General features: G+C 45.5%; 1 long non-coding RNA gene across 1 annotated transcript in view; it reads left to right on the top strand.

Moving 5' to 3' along the window:
- LOC138580032 (uncharacterized) overlaps positions 1-23139 on the top strand; it is a 49067-nt gene that overhangs the window by 16649 nt on the left and 9279 nt on the right. The window contains exon 2 of the long non-coding RNA XR_011304201.1: positions 11566-11595. This is a non-coding gene — a long non-coding RNA (uncharacterized lncRNA). The remainder of the gene's footprint in view (positions 1-11565; positions 11596-23139) is intronic.

The following is a 23139-nucleotide window of genomic DNA, read 5'->3' as shown; positions in this document are numbered from 1 at the left end:
GTTCTTTTTGTAGTCACTCTTCCTTCATAAAGAAATTATTTCTGTTACAGAAATTATTTATTTATGAATGAAGACTGAATTCAAAAAGCCCCCTCCTAGGACATGTGCTGGCGGGGGCCCCCCGCACGGCGGGGGCTGCAGGGGCACCTGTTATGCCAGTGACTCCAGCCCCAACATTCAACACACAGAACTGGATCTCCACTGCTCAGTGACCAACATTCCCTCCACCTGGAGAGCTCCAGGAGATTGCATGGCCTCAACTGGCCCCACTCTGCAATGCGTATCCTGCACACGCCAGGTCAGAGACAATATGCAGCCTCCCAATAACACACCACAATGGCCACACTGGCTCCAGCCCCAACATTCAACACACAGAACTTGATCCCCACTGCTGAGTTACCAACTTTCCCTCCACCCAGTGAGCTCCGGGAGATTAAAGAGCCTCAACTGGCCCCACTCTGCATTGCTTATCATGCACACGCCAAGGCAGAGGCTACACACAGCCTCCCAGCAAACACACAACAGTAGCCACTCTGACTCCAGCCCCAACAGTCCAATACACAGAACTGGATCTTCACTGCTCAGTGACCAACATTCTCCCCACCCAGTGAGCTCCAGGAGATTAAAGAGCTTCAACTGGCCCCACTCTGCATTGATTATCATGCACACACCAGGTCAGGGGGTACATGATGCCTCCCAGCAAACACACAACAGTAGCCACTCTGACTCAAGCCCCATGCTCTTATTGTTATACTGAATTTCAGCAAGAGAGAAGCAATCTTGGTACCTGCCTCCAAAGTACCCCCTCTTCATCCCTCTCCTATCCCGCTTCTTGGTAACAAAACAACCAGTAGGAAAGGACATCCACCGCCACACCCTGTCACTCAGCCAGCCCCTCCCTAACTGTCTTCCGTAGGATACTCAGCAGGACACCCGCACACGCATTCCAGTACCAGAACATTCATGACATCACAGCATGCAGGTGTGAATCACAGCACAACATCTAACTTCTGTTAGGGTCAAGAATATTTTTATTTTTATTTTTTTTATTTTAATTGTAACAATTAGTTTACAAATAAACTTCAATTACAATAAACAATAGACGATCCTGCTTTCACATACATAAACATAAATCTGCAGGAGGACAAGAGAAACAAGAAAACAAAGACAACACAAGGAAATGACAGTCTTTCAATGACAATCATTCAATGAAGGAAGGAAAGGGAATCTTTCTGATTGACACTGGTCCTCATTCAGAATATGTTCCACTAAATCGCAAACTGCACATGTCCGTGGCATGTTTGATCCAGATAGTATATGGTGCCACCATTTGTCCATATCCTTGTCAATTGGCGCAAAAGCGCCCAAATAGCGAGTACGATGTTCCTTAATTTTAGGACATTCAATGACTAGGTGTTTTACAGATTCGACTGTGATTTCACAAAACCTACAAAGATTATTCTCAATTTTGGGGGCTTTTCGTCTCCATAGAATCTCCTTTGTTGTGTGTGCGTTCAGCCGCAGTCTCAGAAATTGATTACAGTGTTTCCTTGAGGGAAATTTTTGTAGGTATCTTGGTAGGTGATCCAGACAATTTGTTAGAGAGCCTAAGTCGATCGACGTAGATAGGAGATTTATTTGTTCTAAGTTATCTATCCAATTCCATTTCCTTAGTTTTTGTTTCGCAATTTGGGGAATGTCTATCAAGGTTTCCCACGTTACATCTGCAGTTCCAAAATCAGTTTTAGACCGCTAGTCCAATTTTGTGTAATACTACAGTGTTGTTGATGGATCATATTTGAAAAAACTTTGTAGGCCGGGGCCTGGTCCTTTAGTGACATCTTTCGGAGCATGGCCAAAGATTTCCAGACAACTATGTTATGCATTGATTTAAGTCCGAGTTCAGGTCTAATAGAAATCATTGAAACACCTTTTGGTAATTTGAGGATGCGTCTCCAGAAGAGACCTTCAAGGGTTGGCCATATATGATGATCTGGGTTCCATCCAGCCTCAGCTCCAAACGTGATCGAGGGAATAACCTTTTGTGTATAAAAGGTTAGTACAGGTTTGAAGGTAAATTTCCCATATTCGGCATGTAGCTTCGATCCTTGTAATGCAAATGTCAACATACGTTGTTTCAGGTCGCAGATCCATTCATGCTCTCTTATTGAGATGTTATAAACAATGCCCAGGTATCTAATAGATGATACAGCTTGGATCTGAAGTACATCAAGGTTCCATCTAAAGTTCTTTGTTAATCTTTTGGATGTAGTTCCGATCGACATGACCTTTGTTTTTTCTACATTGGTTTGCAGCAAATTGTCTGATAGATAGCTTTCCAATGCATATAACAGTCTCTGAAGTCCAATTGGTGTTGCATCTATTAGGACAATATCGTCTGCATATATTATCCAGCTAATGCTGTTGTTGTCTATCCTCGGGGGGGAAACAGCGTGTCTGTGTAAATGCTTCAGATATATTGGATATGAAAAGTTTGAATAACAGGGCAGCTAAAGGGCACCCCTGTTTGACTCTTTTATTCGTTCTTATTTTATCAGTCAGTTCACCTGCTTCGTTGATTCGCACTCTAACTGAGGTATTTTTGTGGAGAGCCATTATCGGCTGCAGTAATTCCGATGGACACAACCAGTTTATCAGTTTTTTCCACAATTTTGTTCGATCTAAGGAGTCAAAGGCCTGTTTCATATCAATAAAGGCAATAAAAAGATTCTTGCCTTGTTGTAGAGCATTTAATTTCAGCAGGTTTAGTATAGTTAAGTTCACTTCTGTTCCTACGCCTTTGGTAAAACCTGTCTGACGTAAGTCGAAGTGACCGGAACACATAGCCCACTTTGACAATTTCTGTTGTAGAAAAGACACAAATACCTTCCCCAGGATATCTAAGAGAGCAATTGGTCGATAGTTGGCCGGATCATCGCGGCATCCTTTTTTGAAAATGGGAACTATGATGGCTGAGTTCCAAGATTTAGGTATCATTTTTGTTGCTGCAATTGTTAGGAGTAGATGGAAAATGAAGGTTGTCCACAGCTAGTTGTTTGCTTTCAGTGTGACATTGGAAAGGCCATCGGGTCCAGCGGCTCGCGAGTCTTTTAAGTGTCGAATTGCTGTTGATATATCTTCTTTAGATTCGATTACATTCCAAGACTGGACTTCATCAAGTCTTTCGTCACTCAGCTGATGTTTGTTGCTCCCAAAAACCAAAACGTGCTGTTCCCAAGTGGCCTTAGAGATACCATGATGGGTCTTCGCCTGCTGGAATATTGTTTTATTATTTATGATGTTCACCTCTTTCTTGATCTCTCATCGTTTTGAAGCATTTCAACCAGTTTTGATATTGTGTCTTTAGATGTTTCCTTTGCAACAATTTATTTGGATCTGGCTCTTTATTTAATTTCCTGAGCTCACGGCATAGTTGTTTTTTTTTAGAGACACCAGTGTACTAAATTCATATTTCTTTTGAAAGGAGCAGCAATTCGGATGTTTGAACTTGATTTGAAAGTCTACTATCAACGCAGGATAGTTTAGTTTGTCGCATGAAGCGGTCTCCTCTGAGGTTATCATTTCGTTCAATTTCCGCAATTGCTTGCTATTATTTTTAGTCTGTTGCCTCTTTGATTCACCTCAATTGGTTGGTTGAAGATCTCTGCATTTCTGGGGAAATATGCCTTTAGAGTTAGTTCAAGTGGATTATGGTCACTGCTTGATGATTTCAAGACCTTCAGCTGTAGAATCTCATTTAGCATTGTATTTGATGCCCAAATGTAGTCAATGATTTTTCTTGTACCATCACGCTGCCACGTAATATTCGGAGGACGATCACCTTTGGTTTGACCGTTGAGCATATGGCAGTTCCTGGCAATCATGGCTGAGTCAAATTGGTAGCCTCTGCATGTTGAGTAAGCTTGATGCTTGAATTTTTTCATTATCAAATTCTCATCAAACCACGAGAAATTCAGGTCTCCGCATAATATCACTTGTAGGTCAGACCATAATTCCATGTTATCATCAATCAATTTTGTAATTGATTGAATGAAATGAGATGAGGGTATCATGGCTGAATTCCAATAGGTGTTGAGAATTAGTAGATGATGGAATGGTACATTTGATCTCTGACTGTTTTGAAGGATTAATCCTTGCACAAACAAGTTTGGAGAGAATTATTTTAAAATCTCCCAGCCTGATGCGTTATTTATCATAGTCAGAAGACCAGAGAACGGTTGACCGAATTGATTTTTCCCAGCCGGGTTTAATATGATTGAATATCCTTCTCTAGACGGCGCCTCCCGCAGCCATGTTTCCTGGAGACATACTGCAAAGTTGGTTTTCATCGAGATGTTGAAATTCTGAAACAAGTGCCGGAAACCTCTAGTATTCCATGATATAAGGCCATTTCCGTCCTCCTTAGTTTGTAATAGCTAAGTTCTATTCGCGCGAGTCTGTGTTGAAGGTTGGGAGGAGATATTTTGGTTACCGGCTGTTCTTTCTTGGATGTTAAATTGTTTCCTTAATGCCTCACGACGTTGTTCATGGGTTTGCTCACCAACAGCTGACACAGCTTTTCTGAAGCCGTCTCTTCGGTGTTTTGTTTCTAATGTCAGATCGAATCCGTATGACAACAGCTCGTCTTTTGCAGCGAGCATGGTGTTTTCTACTGCCTGGGAAGGGATATGTAGATAGACCATATCTAGAGAGTCCTCGATGATGTATTCCACAATGGCTATGTCATTTTACGTTATCGTTCTCAGTGACGGAAAGTTGTGTAGCAATTGCATTACATTTCTGCGATTCAGGTTAACTTCATTTGCATCTGGAAAAATATTCTCGAGCCTAAGTCTCCATAGTTTTTGTTCCAGTCTAGATTTAGCAGGCACAGTTTCTTTAGGATTCAATTGCTTTTGCTTTTGCCATTGGGCTGCCATCATTTTAGGATTTAATTTTAAGGAGGTCAGTTTTTTTTGGTGAGCCACATCATTGTCATCCTTTCTGCTGTAGGTTTGTGAATTCTCGTTTGGGCAATTTTGATTTGCATTTAAGCAAGTCTTCTTTCTTTCTCCTTCGTTAGGTATTTCCGCTTGGTGGATTTTTCACAGGCCTTGAGGAGGATTCCTGGCCGAGCGGTAAAGTTCTTCTTCTTGTGTTGACTGTTGCAATTCGTCAGACTCGGCTGAATATGTGGACAGATCACATAAGTCGATAACACTTACATCAGTTTTCTTTGAGCTAGTGTTAGAATCCAGTCTTCGTCTTTTATTTGGATTAGGAGGATCTACCACACTTATTTTAGTTATTTCTTTCGGCATGGACTTGCGAACAGGCATACACTCATTATCATCCTGTTTATCGTTTGGTGTATTGCGTGAAAACAGACCCAACTTGTGAGGAGTTGAAAGATTTCTCACAAACTGTTTTGTTTTATTTCTGACATTGTTCATTTTATTTTGCTGCTTATTTGTTGATTGTTTTTTGGCTTGAGCTTTTATAGATTTTTCACCTAGTTTTGATGTAATCGAAGGAACAAACAGTTTTGCCGTTCCAGTAAAAATGTTGAAAGAAGTAACGGGTCCTTTAGAACTCGGTGCAGCAGCGTGGTTTGGAAGTTGAGCTTCCACCGCTATTGCTTCAAGTGGGTTGTTTTTACATTGGTCTGATCCAGACCCTTCGTGTGGTTTGTTTGCAAGAGTACCATTGGGCTGTTTTTCAGCTGTAGAAGTCAAATGTGGTTCAGCAATCACAATGATTTCACTGTTTGCTTTATCCAGTACAGGTATCTCTAAGTTCTTTCCTGGGACAGTTATGTGTTTAGGGATGTCAGTCGAACTACATTGGTCTACCTTTGCCCTTGTTTTCGCATTTAATTTCACTGTGCGATGTAGAGGTCTCTCATTAGGGGGATATTCCATGTCTGTCTTACTTCTGGAGAATGAGTGGCGACACCACTTCATGATTTCTAAAATCGCCTCCATTTGATCGTTTTTGTCTGTGTGGTCCTTCATAGCAATGTCCCCAAGGCGGTTTTGCCATTGAAATTAGATTTCTGCTTCCCGTTCAACTCTAGACACTAAGTGAACGTTGTTTTGTTCCAAAGACGAGACTTTATTTGTCATATTGTGCAGCAAGGCATTTTGATCTTTCACAGTCTTGTTTACTTGTTCCATGAGTTTGATAAAAGGAATCAATGCCAATGATGTTGCCGCTAGGACATTGTTATGGATTTGAATTCCGGCTGCAACCGATAAATTCTCTTTGGAATGATTAACAGACTCAGATTCAAGATTTGACTGTTCATCATGTCTGCTAGAGCACCATTCATTTCCTGTCGCTTGCTGAGCTTGCTGGGATACTTTAGTACTGCAGTGAAATCGTAGGTTCTCAGTCGGTTCCTTGGAGGAGCTTGATTGTGATTTTCTTTTTAACGTAGTATCAATATTTTGGATATTCTGAGAATCTTTTTGGTGGGGTGTATTTGTCCAAGATTTAAGCGTGCCATTAGGATCTTGCGCGAACTTCACTCCTTTTTCGCTGTTTGCCAACAACATTTTTGTTGGAAGCAATACATTCTGTGGGGCCGTAGAAAAGCTGTGTATTAATTTGTTTTTAACTGCTTAATAATCCGCAGTCAGCCTCTCAGTTAGCCGCGCTTCGCGTCCTGCTAAATCTCAAGACTTTTTTTGTGGTTTTTCGTAGAAGGGCCTGTCAGAAGAGAGGGCAACGAGGGCGCTGGTGGAAGGGAGTCAGGCTGACGTGAAACATCTCTTCCACATACGTCTGCCTCGTTTCGAGACATCGTAGTCTCAGCAAGAACTCTGCTGTCTGTAGGGCTGTGTATAGAATTGTTGTTTAAAGGCGGGACAAAGGAAAAGTGTGTTTGGTTTCCTAATCCATTTGGTAGTTTTAGAGCCAGAAGTTCAGTGTCTGTAACATCAAACGGAGATAGAAAGGAGGCGGTGTCAATTTCGATCATCGCCGGTGGCGCAGGTGGCACCGGTAGATGATGATCATTTGCCCCAGATATCGCTATATTTTGGTCAAGATCAAATGGGGCTGTATTTAAGGACACCTCTCCCACAGTCTCACTGCCCACACCACCCAACATATTTGCTTGGGAAACTTCAGGCAAGGAGTCGGGCAACATAGTCTGAGTGGCTCGATCAATTTCATCTCTATGTGCCTGGGACGGCAGCTGCTTTAAGTTTTTGTTCACAACCAATCCTGGGAGACTTTCCAGTTGATTAGTCATTATGTCGGCAATAACATGTCCGAATGTTTCCGACAGGAGTACATAAGGTTTAACATTCAAGGACTGCGATGTCGGTGCTTCAGCCAGAACGTCGACCGACAACATTTCACCAAGGTTTACATCAGCTGGGGCAACGTTCGAGTCGGCATTCAAGTCGGCCCCATTCAAGCTCACCACAGAAACTCGCGGAAGACAGCGAGGCGGTGGTAAGTTGTACCGGATTAGGAAGGGGAGGAAGGGAGGAAGGGGAGGAGGGGGAGGAGGGGGTGGAAAGGCAAGGAGTGTCTGCCACAGCAGACAGGCAGGACAGGGGGGGCAATGAAGGGAATGTGGGATGAGGGAGACGGGAAGAGGGAGCAACAATGTTCACGCCAGCTGTTGAGATGGAAGCATCGGCTGTGAACAAAAGCTCGGACTGATTTCGAGTGTTCAAAGTTGTTTGCCGCGTCTGCGCCCGTACATCAGTAACCATACTTTCCTCTTACCGGTAATCCGACAATTCAATGCCTTACAATGCCTTATGTTGGGGGTGTCCTCGTCGATGATGTAGGCGGACTGGAGGCTGACTGGACTCAGCTCTGGACTCCGTGCCGCGCTCCGCGCTCTGGAGGGAGTTTTAAACAGGATGCCACTGAAGATAGAAAGAGGTTGAGCACATAGTGCAGCTCCTCACAATGACTGCTTACTCCCAAAAAAACAGCAAGGACTGGAGGCTGACTGGACTCAGCTCCGGACAAGAATATAGCACTCACAAACGAAGACAGGTTCTCTGTGCTAATCTAGAATATTAAAGGCCACATACAACAAAGCCAGATTGTTTTCAGCTGATATGGTGCAGTCTTAAATTTAAAAAAAATACATGACTCTCTGCCTGCCCTTTGAAATATGGGGGTTTTACCCCCGAACATCTTTTTAACTTGTGCACGCGTCCAAACCCGCCTCACATACAAATATACACGCGCAGACACACACCTTCTCCCCAGCCCGCTCCCCAATACAAACACTATCCCACAACATACACAAATGCAAGCAAACGCCTCACAACCGTCGTCCCCGTCGCGCCTGTCAGACCCTGTGCACAATGGTGCGCGGCAGAGGCGTGATAGTTAAGGTTTAGAAAGACCGCTCTGTGTGTTCTCAAAGCAATATTTCTAAATCTGTCTTTTTTAATTTTCAGTCAAATGAAAAAAATACCTTTTCATGCCATACGAGTCCCCACCGTAGGTCTCTTCACAACCAAGATGAACGCCAATTGGTGCAGGTTTAAGCAGGTTTTGAAAGTCAGCATTGTTTGGAGAATCTCTTGCATCTGCTTGGACAGGGAAATTCCTCTTCCCCGTATCCCCTTGACCCCGGAAGTATTGCGGCACATAGAGAAACTGCCATGCAAGGCGATCATGCTTGTCCCGGTGTGCACGTGGTAGATTTGGCATACAATAGTGTTCAAGATGACAGTCATGGATCCGACCCACCTGCAGGCTCATCTGACACTCCGCACAAATCCAGGTGGGAACAACCTATATCATGACACAGGATTCCAATCATTAACAGCTTGACTGCTGAACAGCCCTACTTCTGGAAGACCGAGTTATTTGGCGAAGAAATGTCAGTTTTTGCAGAGGCAAATCCCCTTCAACAAGGAAAGTTTACAAAAGTAAAATAGACGCAACAGCCTCTGCAGCATTCCTCTGAACATTGTCAAAGTACTGCAACTACTTCCTTTTTTGGTTGCAGTAGGGATTGCCCGCCGCCTCCATCAAGGTGCACCTCTCAGTGACTACCTTCTTCAGTTCAGGTCAGAGTTCTCCATCTCTGCTGCCTGACCCAAAGGGTAAGACATTCCTGGACAGACAGGTCTGCATGCTGCCAAGGGAGGACAACTTCTATGCATTCTGTTTTAGGAGATGTGGACCCAAACGCTGCAGGGAGAAACCGTTGCCACCCGCAACTGAATTTTGTTCCATGTATTGGGCACCTATATGTAGATGACACCACAATATTGGATTTGACCCCGGCTGGCCTTCAGCAAGGACTACACTATGCTGAAGAATACCTGGGCATGCATAGGTTGGAAAATAAAATCAAGTCAAGAATGATGGTGTTTGTGAAAAAAGCCAAGTCAAGCACATGCCCACCTAATAATTATAACATAGAAGGATACCTGGGACTAACATGTATGCATTGCAGGGAGTGGTCTGCTCCTACCAGGAACATAGCCGCAAAATCCCTCCTAAAGTCCAAAGGACCACTAAAATGTTATTAAAAGTACAGTGGCTTCAGACTTGGCAAACGCCTTGCGGTTGATGCATTCAATGACTCTACATGGCCGCAACATTTGGGGCCATGCACAATCTTGTGGCAAAAGGCACATTTCTAAGGCAGCTTGCAGGCCTTCCCCCAGGAGCACTGACTGGAGCACTGGGGATGGAACTTGTGGCCTATTTTCTAAAGACCCCTCTGGGATTGCCCGTGAATGTGAATGCTGGGTTATCTGAAATGGCTGCGGCTCATGCCGTGCCAAAATCCAAGTGGTATAATGCCGGCATTAGACTGCGGAAAGGCTTGGTGGAGCAAAGACAGACATAAAGACATGAGCTGCTTTAGTAATCTAAGCAGCTTGAGAAAAGGAATTCAATTAAAGGTGACTATAGGGGGAAGCACAAGCAGAAAATACAAAAACCTCAGAACAAAATGAAATAGTTACAATGAATATGAGCACTCCAGATACTGCCTGAGCACACGACACGTTACGTAATTCCACAAAGTATGAGGTCATAGTCAAAGTAATGATGAAATACTGTTGTTTTCATTAATATGGAGAAATCTGAATACAATATATGTGTTGTTGTTGTGGGAGAGACCCAGGCTTTCGCCACTAGGAAGCCTTACACACAATGACAGAATAGTGATTCGCCACCCATGACTGAATGGAAAGTAAACAAGCAGAACGTGAGGAGAGAATAGAGTCAGACAATAAGAACAAGAGAGAAGGTTTTGGGAATCAGTAGGATGCAGGAGACAGGGAAAATCGAAGGAAGAAATAATAGCAGCGAGAGGGGTGGTGTAGAGAGAGAAAAGAAGAGGACCCAAGACAGAGCCTTGAGGGACACCATGAGAAAGAGGATCAGTAAATGATGAAAACTAGACCCCGCATGCTAAGGGTTATGGGAGGCAGGAACCTTGAGTTCAGAGAAAAGGCTACTTGACATGTGGGTCCACAGTAACCCACCTTCTGCTGGTTGGCAGGCTTGGAAAGGTCTCGACTCTCACTCAGCATGCTAAGGGTTATGGGAGGCAAGAACCTTGAGTTCAGGGAACGGGCTGCTTGACATTTGGGGCCTCAGTAACCCACCTTCTGCTGGTTGGCAGGCTGGAAAAGGTCTTGACTCTCACTCAGCATGCTAAGGGTTATGAGAGGCAAGAACCTTGAGTTCAGAGAAAAGGCTACTTGACATTTGGTTCCACAGTAACCCACCTTCTGCTGGTTGGCAGGCTGGGAAAGGTCTTGACTCTCACTCAGCATGCTAAGGGTTATGGGAGGCATGAACTTTGAGTTCAGAGAATGGGCTACTTGACATGTGGGGCCTCAGTAACCCACCTTCTGCTGGTTGGCAGGCTTGGAAAGGTCTCGACTCTCACTCCAGCATGCTAAGGGTTATGGGAGGCAAGAACCTTGAGTTCAGAGAAAGGGCTACTTGAAATGTGGGGCCACAGTAACCCACCTTCTGCTGGTTGGCAGGCTTGGGAAGGTCTCGACTCTCACTCCAGCATGCTAAGGTTTATGGGAGGCAAGGACCTTCAGTTCAGCGAAAGGGCTACTTGAAATATGGGGCCACAGTAACCCACCTTCTGCTGGTTGGCAGGCTGGGAAAGGTCTAAACTATCACTCAGCATGCTAAGGGTTATGGGAGGCAAGAACCTTGAGTTCAGAGAAAGGGCTACTTGAAATGTGGGGCCACAGTAACCCACCTTCTGCTGGTTGGCAGGCTTGGAATGGTCTCGACTCTCACTCCAGCATGCTAAGGGTTATGGGAGGCAAGAACCTTGTGTTCAGAGAATTGGCTTCTTGACATTTGGGGCCTCATTAACCCACCTTCTGCTGGTTGGCAGGCTGGGAAAGGTCTTGACTCTATCTCCAGCATGCTCAGGTGATGTGCATCAATGTAATAGACCATGCACTGAAACGTGGTATTTCAGTCATATATATGAAAGCACACATGCTTTAGAAATATGGATCTGATTTTGAATATACATATGCATGAGGTAAATACCGAAAGTTGAAACTGTGCTCTTCTGCCCTCTTGTAGGTGTAATGGGCCGGCCACAGGGTTACCCAGGTAAGTGCTAATTTGTATTAATCAGTGTCATGTTTTGGAATGTTGTCCCATGGATACATGGACAGCATGATGTGCTCTGCTCCAGTAACAGTTTAAAGGCTCCTAGAGAACATTATGCTTCACATTAGTTTGACTTGCCTCTACCTGAAGGTCTAGGGTTTCTCATCAAGTCCTGGGCCAGTGCATAAGGAACTACGTGCAGACAGTTATTAGCATCGAGAAATGTCCTCAAACGAGCGGGGAAAATGCATGCTAACCTTGCATGCCAGGCGACTAATGATTGGTCATTGCTAGCTTTCCAGGGAGAGCATTACAATCAGTGTCTAGTGAAAAAGCAGCACAAAGTGTATCGTGGCAAAAGAGCCTATCGCACACACATGGGTTTTCTGATCATTGAAAACACAACAGCCAGTACAATCACAGCAGCGAGTACACTCAGAGAGCCTGTACAATCAGAGATCCAGTACAATCACATCAGCCAGTACAATCACAGCAGCCAGTACAATCAGAGAGCCAGCACAAACACAGCAGCCAGCACAAACACAGCAGCCAGTACAATAACAGCAGCCAGTACAATCAAAGTGGCCAGTACAATCAAAGTGGCCAGCACAATCACAGCAGCCAGCACAATCACAGCAGCCAGCACAATCACAGCAGCCAGCACAATCACAGCAGCCAGTACCATCAAAGCAGCCAGTACAATCACAGAGCCAGTACAATCAGAGAGCCAGTACAATAACAGCAGCCAATACAATCACAGCAGCCTGTACAATCACAACAGCCAGTACAATCAGAGAGACAGTATAATCACAGCAGCCAGTTCAATCACAGCAGCCAGCACAATCACAGCAGCCAGCACAATCAAAGCAGCCAGCACAATCAAAGCAGCCAGCACAATCACATCAGCCAGAACAATCACAGCAGCCAGTTCAATCAAAGCAGCCAGTACAATCACAGCAGCCAGTACAATCACAGAAGCCAGTACATTCAGAGAGCCAGTACAATCACAGCAGCCAGTACAATCAGAGAGCCAGCACAGACACAGCAGCCAGCACAAATACAGTAGCCAGTACAATCAGAGAGTCAGTACAATCAGAGAGCCAGTACAATAACAGCAGCCAATACAATCACAGCAGCCTGTACAATCACAACAGCCAGTACAATCAGAGAGACAGTATAATCACAGCAGCCAGTTCAATCACAGCAGCCAGCACAATCACAGCAGCCAGCACAATCAAAGCAGCCAGCACAATCACATCAGCCAGAACAATCACATCAGCCAGAACAATCACATCAGCCAGTTCAATCAAAGCAGCCAGCACAATCACATCAGCCAGAACAATCACATCAGCCAGAACAATCACATCAGCCAGTTCAATCAAAGCAGCCAGTACAATCACAGAAGCCAGTACATTCAGAGAGCCAGTACAATCACAGCAGCCAGTACAATCACAGCAGCCAGTACAATCAGAGAGCCAGCACAGACACAGCAGCCAGCACAAATACAGTAGCCAGTACAATCAGAGAGTCAGTTGCGGTCAGTAAATTCATAATGCTTTTGAATTCAGACCCGTGAAAAGCATTATGAAGTTACTGACCGCAACTGCGAAGGATTAGAGTTGATCACTTACCCTACAGGACACCAGCTGGTAAACTCTGCCAGACTGGACTTATTTGTCAGATGGAATACTAACTATTCGTTACAAGCCTCTGATGAAGAGCACGTGCATGCTCAAAACACGTGTTAGGCTGTATTGATTCAACTATCTGCCAATATACAAATTTGGGCCTCTAAAGCACAAGTTGATAGTTCACATTTGGTGCTGTGTGACTGACTTTGCATTAACCCATTTGTGTCTTCCCTAGATCCCCTAGCAGACTATTCATTATTTATTTTATTTCTGCTTAAAAATGTAGTTCTTCTGCCACCCAAGATCCTCGCATAACTATGTCCTTAGGACATCATAGGAGGGCCTGTCATGCATGTAGCACCTGTGTCACCGGGTAATGAAGGAGAGCACACTGTCCTTCTCACAGCCAGGGACGAGTCCCAATATTTGACTGTGTATTTGTAGGGAACCATCCTGTTTTTGCATCAATCTGCAGGCAGCATGTACCGCCCTCCTGGAGGATGGCCGACATCCCAAGTCTGGTGCGGCTAGTCTGATCATGCTTACCCCATGTTTATCATTAGCAGCACTCTGCGTCCTATCTTCACTCCTAAGCTCACTATCATACCTCATGTTATTCCATTCTCTGCAGTATGGTACCATATCCTTAACCATAGACCTAGAACTACCAGTTCTCATAGTGAACTTCTCTTTGGCCTATTCCACTCGAGCAACAACCTGAAGGTCCTTGGATCCAATTGTTCTGAAGGTAGCTGAGACAATATTAATGGCTGACCAGTCACCAAAGACGCTATTCATTTCAATGAACTTGCCATTACCACCTTACTCAAGTTACAAGTTCAATAAGATCAAATCAATTTATCACATGGTCAATTCTCTGTGTCATGTCCTCTCGTCACGGAAAACATAGGCTCAGGACTGCTTCGTTCCATCGTTCTGAGCCTGAGCAGGAGGCAGTGATTGACACAAATTTACTCATTGAGCAGGTTCGATTGCCAATGATTTTCATGCTTCTCACCTTGCCTGGTCAACACTGGCCGCTCTTGTTTCTTGCCTTTTTATATCCCTCTTCTTAATAGACACCATCAAATTGACATTCTGAGTGTTCCACAGGGAAACTCTGTCTAGATTCACAGGTTTCTGAACGGGTCAGTTTTAACTTAAGCCTAAAGCTTAGGGGACACACTTGCATAGAAAGACAATGCAATGCAGACATGGCTGAACATGGCTGCATTTATTCAACATTTGTTTCCATCCAGCAATGTTTGTAATATTACTGGGACACCTTCATACTGTCCACGAGCCAGAGGCATTTCTAATGACCTGGAAACTGTTTCCATGCCCCTGTCAAGCTGTAGGTCTAACCTGGGCAGATGTTGCTCAGTTATGAGACCCAGCAAAGTAAGGAATATATGGGTCAGTTATCAGAACCCCCCTGTTCCCCATTCCCCATGGGCAGCTATGGTACGAGCCAACTGCCCCAGCATGATGGACTGCAGGGGCAGGTGACAAGCACCAGAGTCGCACAAACCCCACACTACGGCCCCATGATATAATGCAAGATATCTGGATCCCCGTCAACACAGCCTGTCAAACAAATGCCAAACCTAGATCAAATCAATTGCCACAGTAAGCAGCTAAATCATCAGTACGGACTAAGAAACTATACATTGCCTTTCATAGTTTAAGGAGATGAGCAACTACAATTCAGAGTAATTCATTGTGAACAAATTAAGAACCAATTCTGCATTGAAAAATGTGAACCAATAAACTCTTCAGAATTTTACAGTAAGACATCAAAGGAGCTGGGATGGGCAAGAGGGAAAAACAAATCTTGCTGGACACAACAGGGCAGGACAAGAGGCTGCTGCCAGGCCCCTCTACCCTTACATGCGGCACCCACCTAGCGACCAACCCGCTTCTCCCATGATGTCATTTCGGGGGGTTTTCTGAATTACCGGAAGGGCAGTGATGGAGGCAACACGCCATTCATGCACAGTGACGCCTAATGGCCGCAACCCCAGAGCTTGTGGCGTCTTCTCTATTCTTGCTTATAACCTGGTCTCTGCTAAATTTAGAATGGGGCTTTTCTTAAACCCTTGTCTAGTAATTTTCTTCTGCCGAAAGGAGGCTTTGTGACTAAAAGATTGCAAATCATTCCCTCCTTCACATTGTACAAAAGGGACGGCCACGTTTTGTAATACAGCACTAGCATTGCGTGACACAGAGCACGTGCTAATTTCCGCAAAGGATTCCACCTCGCTGATGGCCCTTAAGTTAAATGTGAAGTGAAGCAAAGTGTGTTTAGTGATTACTGACTCTTGGTGCGAGAAGACATGTTTAGCGTTGGACTCCCTGTTGCTTTGCCCTGGGAATTTGCTGCTGTTCCTTTAGGGAACTACTTTTAAAACCTACGACAAAGCACCACAAGGTGTGGTGAAGTGTGTTTAGTGTGTTAAGTTGGGCAGGGTGGGGAGGCCGTATCCACCACGTAGAGCCTGCTTGCAGGCTGGGAAAGGTCTTGACTCTCACTCAGCATGTTAAGGGTTATGCAAGGCAATAACCTTGAGTTCAGAGAAAGGGCTACTTGACATTTGGGGCCGCAGTAACCCACCTTCTGCTGGTTGGCAGGCTTGGAAAGGTCTCGACTGTCACTCAGCATGCTAAAGGTTATGGGAAGCAAGAACCTTGAATTGAGAGAACGGGCTACTTGACATTTTAGGCCACAGTAACCCACCTCTGCTGGTTGGCAGGCTGGTAAAGGTCTTGTCTCTCTCTCCAGCATGTTAAGGGTTATGGGAGGCAAGAACTTGAGTTCAGAGAATGGGCTACTTGACATTTGGGGCTTCAGTAACCCACCTTCTGCTGTTTGGCAGGCTTGGAAAGGTCTTGACTCTCACTTCAGCATGTTAAGGGTTGTGGGAGGCAAGAACCTTGAGTTCAGAGAAAGGGCTACTTGAAATGTCTGGCCACAGTAACCCACCTTCTGCTCATTGGCAGGCTGGGAAAGGTCTTGACTCTCACTCCAGCATGCTAATGGTTTTGGGAGGCAAGATCCTTGAGATCAGAGAAAGGGCTACTTGAAATGTGTGGCCACAGTAACCCACCTTCTGCTGGTTGGCAGGCTGGGAAAGGTCTTGACTCTCACTTCAGCATGTTAAGGGTTATGGGAGGTAAGAACCTTGAAATCAGAGAACGGGCTACTTGACATTTGGGGCCACAGTAACCCACCTTCTGCTGGTTGGCAGGCTAGGAAAGGTCTTGACTGTCACTCCAGCATGCTAAGGGTTAAGGGTGGCAAGAACCTTGAGTTCAGAGAAAGGGCTACCTGACATTTTGGGCCTCAGTAACCCACGTTCTGCTGGTTGGCACAAAGTGTGGTGAAGTGTGTTAAGTTGGGCAGGGTGGGGAGGCTGTATCCACCACGTAGAGCCTGCTTGCTGGGGCCTGTGTGCGTTGTCCTCCCCCACTTCCACTAGGGAACTCTTGGGAATTGTCCTTCGCCGTCAGTGTTGCAGTGCGTGGTGAGTAGACTTTTCCTCACCCTTATCTGCTTCTATTCCCTGCATTAATTTAAAACCATTGAAAAAATGTAAACACAAGCGCTGAGTAGTTCCTTTGCGAAATGCTGTAAAACGTAATCGGAGCCCGACCGTCATGTCAGTAACGCACCTGATCTTCCTCACCCAAAAAAAGGCAAACTAGAACTTGTTGTTGAGAAACAGTCTAAAATCTCTGGCTCGTTTCCCGTTACTGAAATAGTGTCTGATGAGAGCACTAGATTTATTCACTTGCCTTCCATTTCTTCCAGTCAAGAAGACATTTTGGGAAAATAATTTCTGAGATCATTCTCCATTGACCACGATAATTCTCTTCTGAATGTGTGTGTTGGTCTACAGAGGAACTCACTGGGTGGTACAAATGAGCAACCGAATGCAGCTATTGGCTTTGTGTAACGCTCACCTGATTCCCGTAGAGGCGCCGGTCTTGACTGGGCGTATACTGTATCTTCAAAGGTGATGTGTAACACACGGCTGGCTCTTTGGGCTGGACCTCTGTGCACTGTATGTCTGACTCGAAGGGTAAGATATCTTAGGTAAGTGAACGCTGTGCTCTCCATCTGCCTCGGGGCAGGGTGCTGTAACCAGTTTCTTCACTGGATAAGGGGAGCAGGCCTCTTGACTTCAGAGGACTGCTGTCCGTCGTTTACTGCACGAACGGTAAGTTTCGAGTAATTGTAATGTCTTTAAAGTCTTTAGTAATGATGTCTCTTGTTTTGCAGGGTTCCGGCGATGGCGGATGACGGGCTGAAGTGAGTTGAAGATGGAGCCCGTGTGATGAATAGAAGCACCTGGAAGCACGTAAGTAAGCGCTTGTTGCCTGCTTCACGATGCGCTCTAACTGTCTTTTTATTTTGCAGGTACAAGTTCGGAGCAGCTGCAGGGTGCCGGAATACCCACTGGGTTAGATGTGGAAAGGAATAATGGCACGTGAGTATTAAAGTTCCCCAATGTCTCTAAACGCACCTTGTTTTGTCTTTCAGATGTGGGATGCAGCGCCGAAGGCCTCCGGAGCGTGCAAAGAGTTGGTAAGCTTTTGTCTTTCAGATGCCGGAATGCAGTGTGAAGACCTCCGGAGCGCACGAAGAGTAGGTAAGCCTTTGTCTTTCAGATGCCGGAATGCAGCGCGAGGCGTTGGTGACAGCCGATGGACCAGGTAAGTGAAGAGCTGTCACTGAAGACCGTAATGCTAACCTGTTCTTTCTTGTCTTTATAGGTGTTGCTGAAGACTGGATTCAGGATGGTAAGCCTTTTTCCTTAGGCCCAGGATCAGATGCAGAAGACACGATGAGCGTTCTGCTGCAGAGGATGCAGAATAACGCAAAGCAAGATTCATCCATCGGGTGTGGTTTAAATAGCCTCCTGTAGTGCTTAGGTGTCTCCTTCCACAGCCACGCCTAGGTAAGAAAAGAGTTCCTGCTTTCCAGAAGAGTTCCAGTGTTCTGAATCTAGGGAGTGGCTCCTGCCCCACCCAACAGGAAAAGTAGTTCCAAACAGAAGAGGATCAGAGGCTCAACTGGCAGGCAAGTAAGCAGCATAGTCTGCTGCAGGTAAGTCCACCCAAGCATTATGAGCCCGGCGCTTCCAGCGCTGGGACTGGGCATATTTATGAGCCTGGTGCCACTGGCACCAGGACTGGGTCCAAAAGGTCCCAATTGGGACTGGTTGGCACTCGGAACCTGGGTTATGGATCTGCTTCCAAGGGAGTTGGGAAAACCCTTACCTTTTGGAAGCAGAGATCATGACAGTACCCCCCCTCAAGCCCCCTCCCAAACCGGGCTTCTCCGGGGGTTTTGGCTTGTCAGGAAATGTTCGGTGAAATCTTTTGATTAGGCGAGGAGCGTGGACATATTCAGCAGGTTCCCAGGATCTCTCTTGGGGGCCGTAGCCTTTCCAGTCAATTAGGTAAAATAGTTTAGATTTGGAGATCTTGGAGTCCAGAATGCTTTTGACTTCAAACTCGAGTTCTCCATCAACTAGGATAGGTTTTGGAGATTTAGTTAGTCGGGTTTGAGGTTGCACGGGTTTTAATAGAGAGACGTGGAAGACCGGATGTATCTTCATGTGCGGGGGCAAGTCCAACTTGACCGCTACTGGGTTTACTATGGTAGTGATGGAATAGGGACCAAGGTATCTTGGGTTGAATGTGCGTGGCCCTTTTAGAGGTAGATGTTTGGTGGATAACCAGACTTGATCCCCTACTTGATATTGAGGAGCTTCCTTCCGATGTTGATCTGCTCCTTTCTTGTATTGTTCTTTAGCCCTTTGAAGGTGAGAAACAGCTTCCTTAAAGGCTTGGGTGATTGTAGAATGCAGGTAGTCTACTGCTGGTGTTTCAAGATCTTGGAGGGGATCCAACTCCGAGGTTCGAGGGTGACTGCCGTACAAAAGAAAAAACGGGGTTTTCCCAGTTCCCGAATGGACAGAGTTATTGTAGGCATATTCGGCTATCCAAAGGATGTCTTTCCAAGTTTTTTCAGTTTGTTGCAGCATGCAGCGTAAATACTGTTCCAGAGTTTGATTGGTCCTCTCGGTTTGTCCGTCGGTCTGAGGGTGGTGACTGGTCGATAGTCTCACATCAATTTGAGCCGACCGACAGCAACTTCGCCAAAAATGAGAAATAAATTGACTACCTCGATCTGAAATTAGAACCGAAGGAAAACCGTGCAGTCGGACGATGTTTTCGAGAAATTCTCGGGCCAGAGTTGCTGCTGTTGGCAAGCCTTTGAGCGGAATGAAATGCGCCATCTTGGAGAATAAGTCCACGATAACTAGAATCGTATTGTATCCGGAGCATGGAGGTAGATCGGTGATGAAGTCCATAGAAAGCGTATGCCAAGGGCGAGGTGGGATGTCAATAGGGCGTAAGAGGCCTGCTGGTCTTTCCTTTTGACTCTTGTTTTGGGCACATACTCCACAGGACATTATAAAGTCTCTGATATCTTTTTTCCAAGACGGCCACCAGAAGTAGCGCTTGATCTTTTCTGAGGTCTTGGCCATACCGGGATGTCCTTCCATTAAAGAATCGTGATAACAAGAGATTACTTTTTTCTGTAAATCTGTGCTGGGTAGGTATAATCGTTCTTGGAAATACAATAAGTTGTCCTTTACTGCAAAGTCCTTTCCCTGCAGATGCCAATTCTGTATGTCTGCTGGAGTTACAAGTTGCCTGGCTTTAGCCTTAACTTCCTCTATGGATTCTGTGGCGATTAAACCCAGAATTCTTTGTTCGGGAATGATTGGTACAGGTTTAGGGTTGATCAAGTGTTCTTCCACTCCCATCCGAGAAAGGACATCAGCTTTACCGTTCTTTGTACCAGGTCGATAGGTAATTATGAAGTCAAACTCCGCAAAGAATAATGCCCAACGGAGAAGTCTAGAGGATTGGGCTTTTGCGGTTTTCAAATATTGCAGGTTTCGGTGATCCGTAATCACAGTAACGGTGTGTCGGGCCCCCAGCAGATAATGCCGCCAAGCCTTAAAGGCAGACTTGATAGCCAGAAGTTCCTTGTCAGTAATCGTGTAATTGATTTCAGGAGGCGAGAATTTGCAGGACCAAAATGCCACGGGATGCAACTGATTGGTTACCGGGTCCTTTTGTGATAGAACTGCCCCCATGGCAAGGCTTGAAGCATCAGTTTCCACGATGTAGGGGAGTTCGGGGCGAGGGTGTTTTAAGATTGGTGCAGAGATAAATTTAGTCTTCAAATCCTGGAAAGCTTGTTCCGCCTCGGTAGACCATTCAAAACGTTTGTTTTTCTTTAACAAGGCAGTGATGGGCTGGACTATTCGAGAGAATTCGGGGATAAACCTGCGGTAAAAGTTAGCGAAGCCTAACATGCTTTGCACACCTTTTACGGAGGATGGTGATGGCCATTTGAGAACTGCATCGACCTTCTTTGAATCCATACGCACTCCGCCAGGTGATAATATGAATCCCAAGAATTCAACTTCAGTCACGTTGAAAACACATTTTTCCAACTTAGCAAAAAGTTTGTGTTGACGCAATCTTTCGAGGACCATTTTCACGTGTTTCCGGTGTTCAGATTCCGATGAAGAATAAACGAGGATGTCGTCAATGTAAACAACAACACACACGTCTATGAGCTCTCTGAGGACATCGTTCATAAAATATTGAAAGGCGGCTGGGGCATTGCAAAGTCCGAAGGGCATGACCTGATATTCAAATAGCCCATACTTGGTGCGGAAGGCCGTCTTCCATTCATCGCCCTCTTTTACTCGTACCAAGTGGTAAGCTCCTCTAAGATCCAGCTTTGTATATATGCATGCTTTTCTGACTTGGTCCAGGAGTTCAGGGATCAAAGGTAACGGATATCTATTCTTAACGGTGATCTGGTTCAGGGAGCGATAATCTAAACAAGTTCTAAGGTCTCCTTCCTTTTTTGGAACGAAGAACAAAGCTGAAGAAGCAGGGGACTTGGAAGGACGAATAAACCCATTTGCCAGGTATTGATCCAGGTATTGTCGAAGGTGAAGGTTCTCAGGCTCGGTGAGGGCATACATTCTACTACAAGGAGGAGTAGATCCAGGTATCAGGTCTATCTGGCAGTCATAAGACCTATGAGGAGGTAGAGAGTTAGCCTGATCCTTCCGGAAAACATCTTGGTATTCTAGGTATTCGGGAGGTAACTGGGGAGTCTCTGAAGAAATTGCTGCCAGTGCAACACCAGGTGGAGGGTGACAAGTAGAGACACATTCTGGAAACTGGACCGTTCTTGCTCGCCAATCGATCAGAGGATTGTGTTTCTCTAACCAAGGTATTCCTAGAATAATCTGAAACTGAGGGGCCTTGATCACATCGAACACAATCTTCTCATGGTGTCCATCTTGACTTACTAGCGTCACCTCTTGAGTGGTATGCATTACTGGCCCGGAGGCTATCTACGTACCATCCACCGTAGTAATGACGTCCTTATAGCCTTGGGACAAAGAGTTAGATTCATCCTCAAAACCATTTCATGATCCACATAATTGCCGATGGCACCGCTGTCGACGTAAGCTTCAATTGCATGTAATCGATCCGGATTATCAGGGCTAATGAGGACCATAGGTATCATGAAATGCGAGGTCACGGAACTGGTTTTCACGCTCGGCAAGAGGACCTCTATTCTTGTCGGGCGAGGTCGTTTCCCTGCTCAGAGTTTGTAACTTTGGTAACTGCAGCTCCTACTGCCTTCTTGGCAGGTTTCACCGGACAGTCTCGAAGAAAGTGCCCTGAGTTTCCGCAATAGAGGCATAATTGCAACTGTTTTCTCCTTTCCCGCTCCTTTTGTGTTAGAGGACCTTTCAGACCCCCTATTTGCATGGGTTCCCCGGAGTCTACTCCTTTGGAAGGAGTTGGCGGTTTGGAAAATACTCGAGCATCAAACTTGGAACGATCGGCCTTCCTGTTCTGCAGTCTGTGATCTATTTGAACGACTAAGTCTATATAGTCCGAACAATCTTGTGGGGGATTCACTACTTGGGCTAACACATCTTTGAGCTCTCCACGTAGACCTCTATAAAACAGCGTAATCCTTTTGTCCTCAGGCCATTGAGTTTCCACTATCAGTCTGTTGAAAGACGCAATATAAGCCAAAAGGTCTTGATTACCTTGTCGCAATGAAAGAAGCTCATTGTCCAAGGCCTGCCCCTGTGAATGTCTTGCAAACAGTTTTTCCATACTGAGCTGAAAAGCTTGAAAATCATGGAGGACCGGATCATCTTGATTTACTAGAGGGATCGACCAGTCTGCCGCATTGCCACTAAGGTACGAAAGCACGAAAGCTACTTTAGCTTGATCAGTTGGAAAGGCTGCTGGCCGGCATAAGAAATGCAACCGGCACTGATTGATAAATACTGCAAACCTCTTTGGGTCACCAGAAAATCGTTCAGGCGGAGCCAGAGGTACATTCCCAGGTAGGTTGATCTGCACTGGATTCATAGAGGATGTAGAAGGAAGATTTCCCCCAGATGCGGGTAACGGGGTCTGTCCGGCTTGTGACTGTAGCAATTGTCTAGCGAGATCATCTGTTCGCTCCTTGGAAATAATCAGTTCCCTTCTTAGAGCGTTCGTTTCATGACGGGCTGCATGCACTTCTGCCCTTAGTTCCCCAAGTAACTGGGCTAGCTGGTCGGTATCCGAGGTTTCCATAGCACCTGGATGGGCGTTTTGTGGTAGGCTTTGCGTTCTGTAACGCTCACCTGATTCCCGTAGAGGCGCCGGTCTTGACTGGGCGTATACTGTATCTTCAAAGGTGATGTGTAACACACGGCTGGCTCTTTGGGCTGGACCTCTGTGCACTGTATGTCTGACTCGAAGGGTAAGATGTCTTAGGTAAGTGAACGCTGTG

This window comes from Ambystoma mexicanum, chromosome 1p, assembly GCF_040938575.1.
Source record: "Ambystoma mexicanum isolate Mex_15411 chromosome 1p, UKY_AmexF1_1, whole genome shotgun sequence".
Taxonomy (NCBI): domain Eukaryota; kingdom Metazoa; phylum Chordata; class Amphibia; order Caudata; family Ambystomatidae; genus Ambystoma; species Ambystoma mexicanum.
This window is presented reverse-complemented; position numbering and strand designations above follow the sequence as displayed.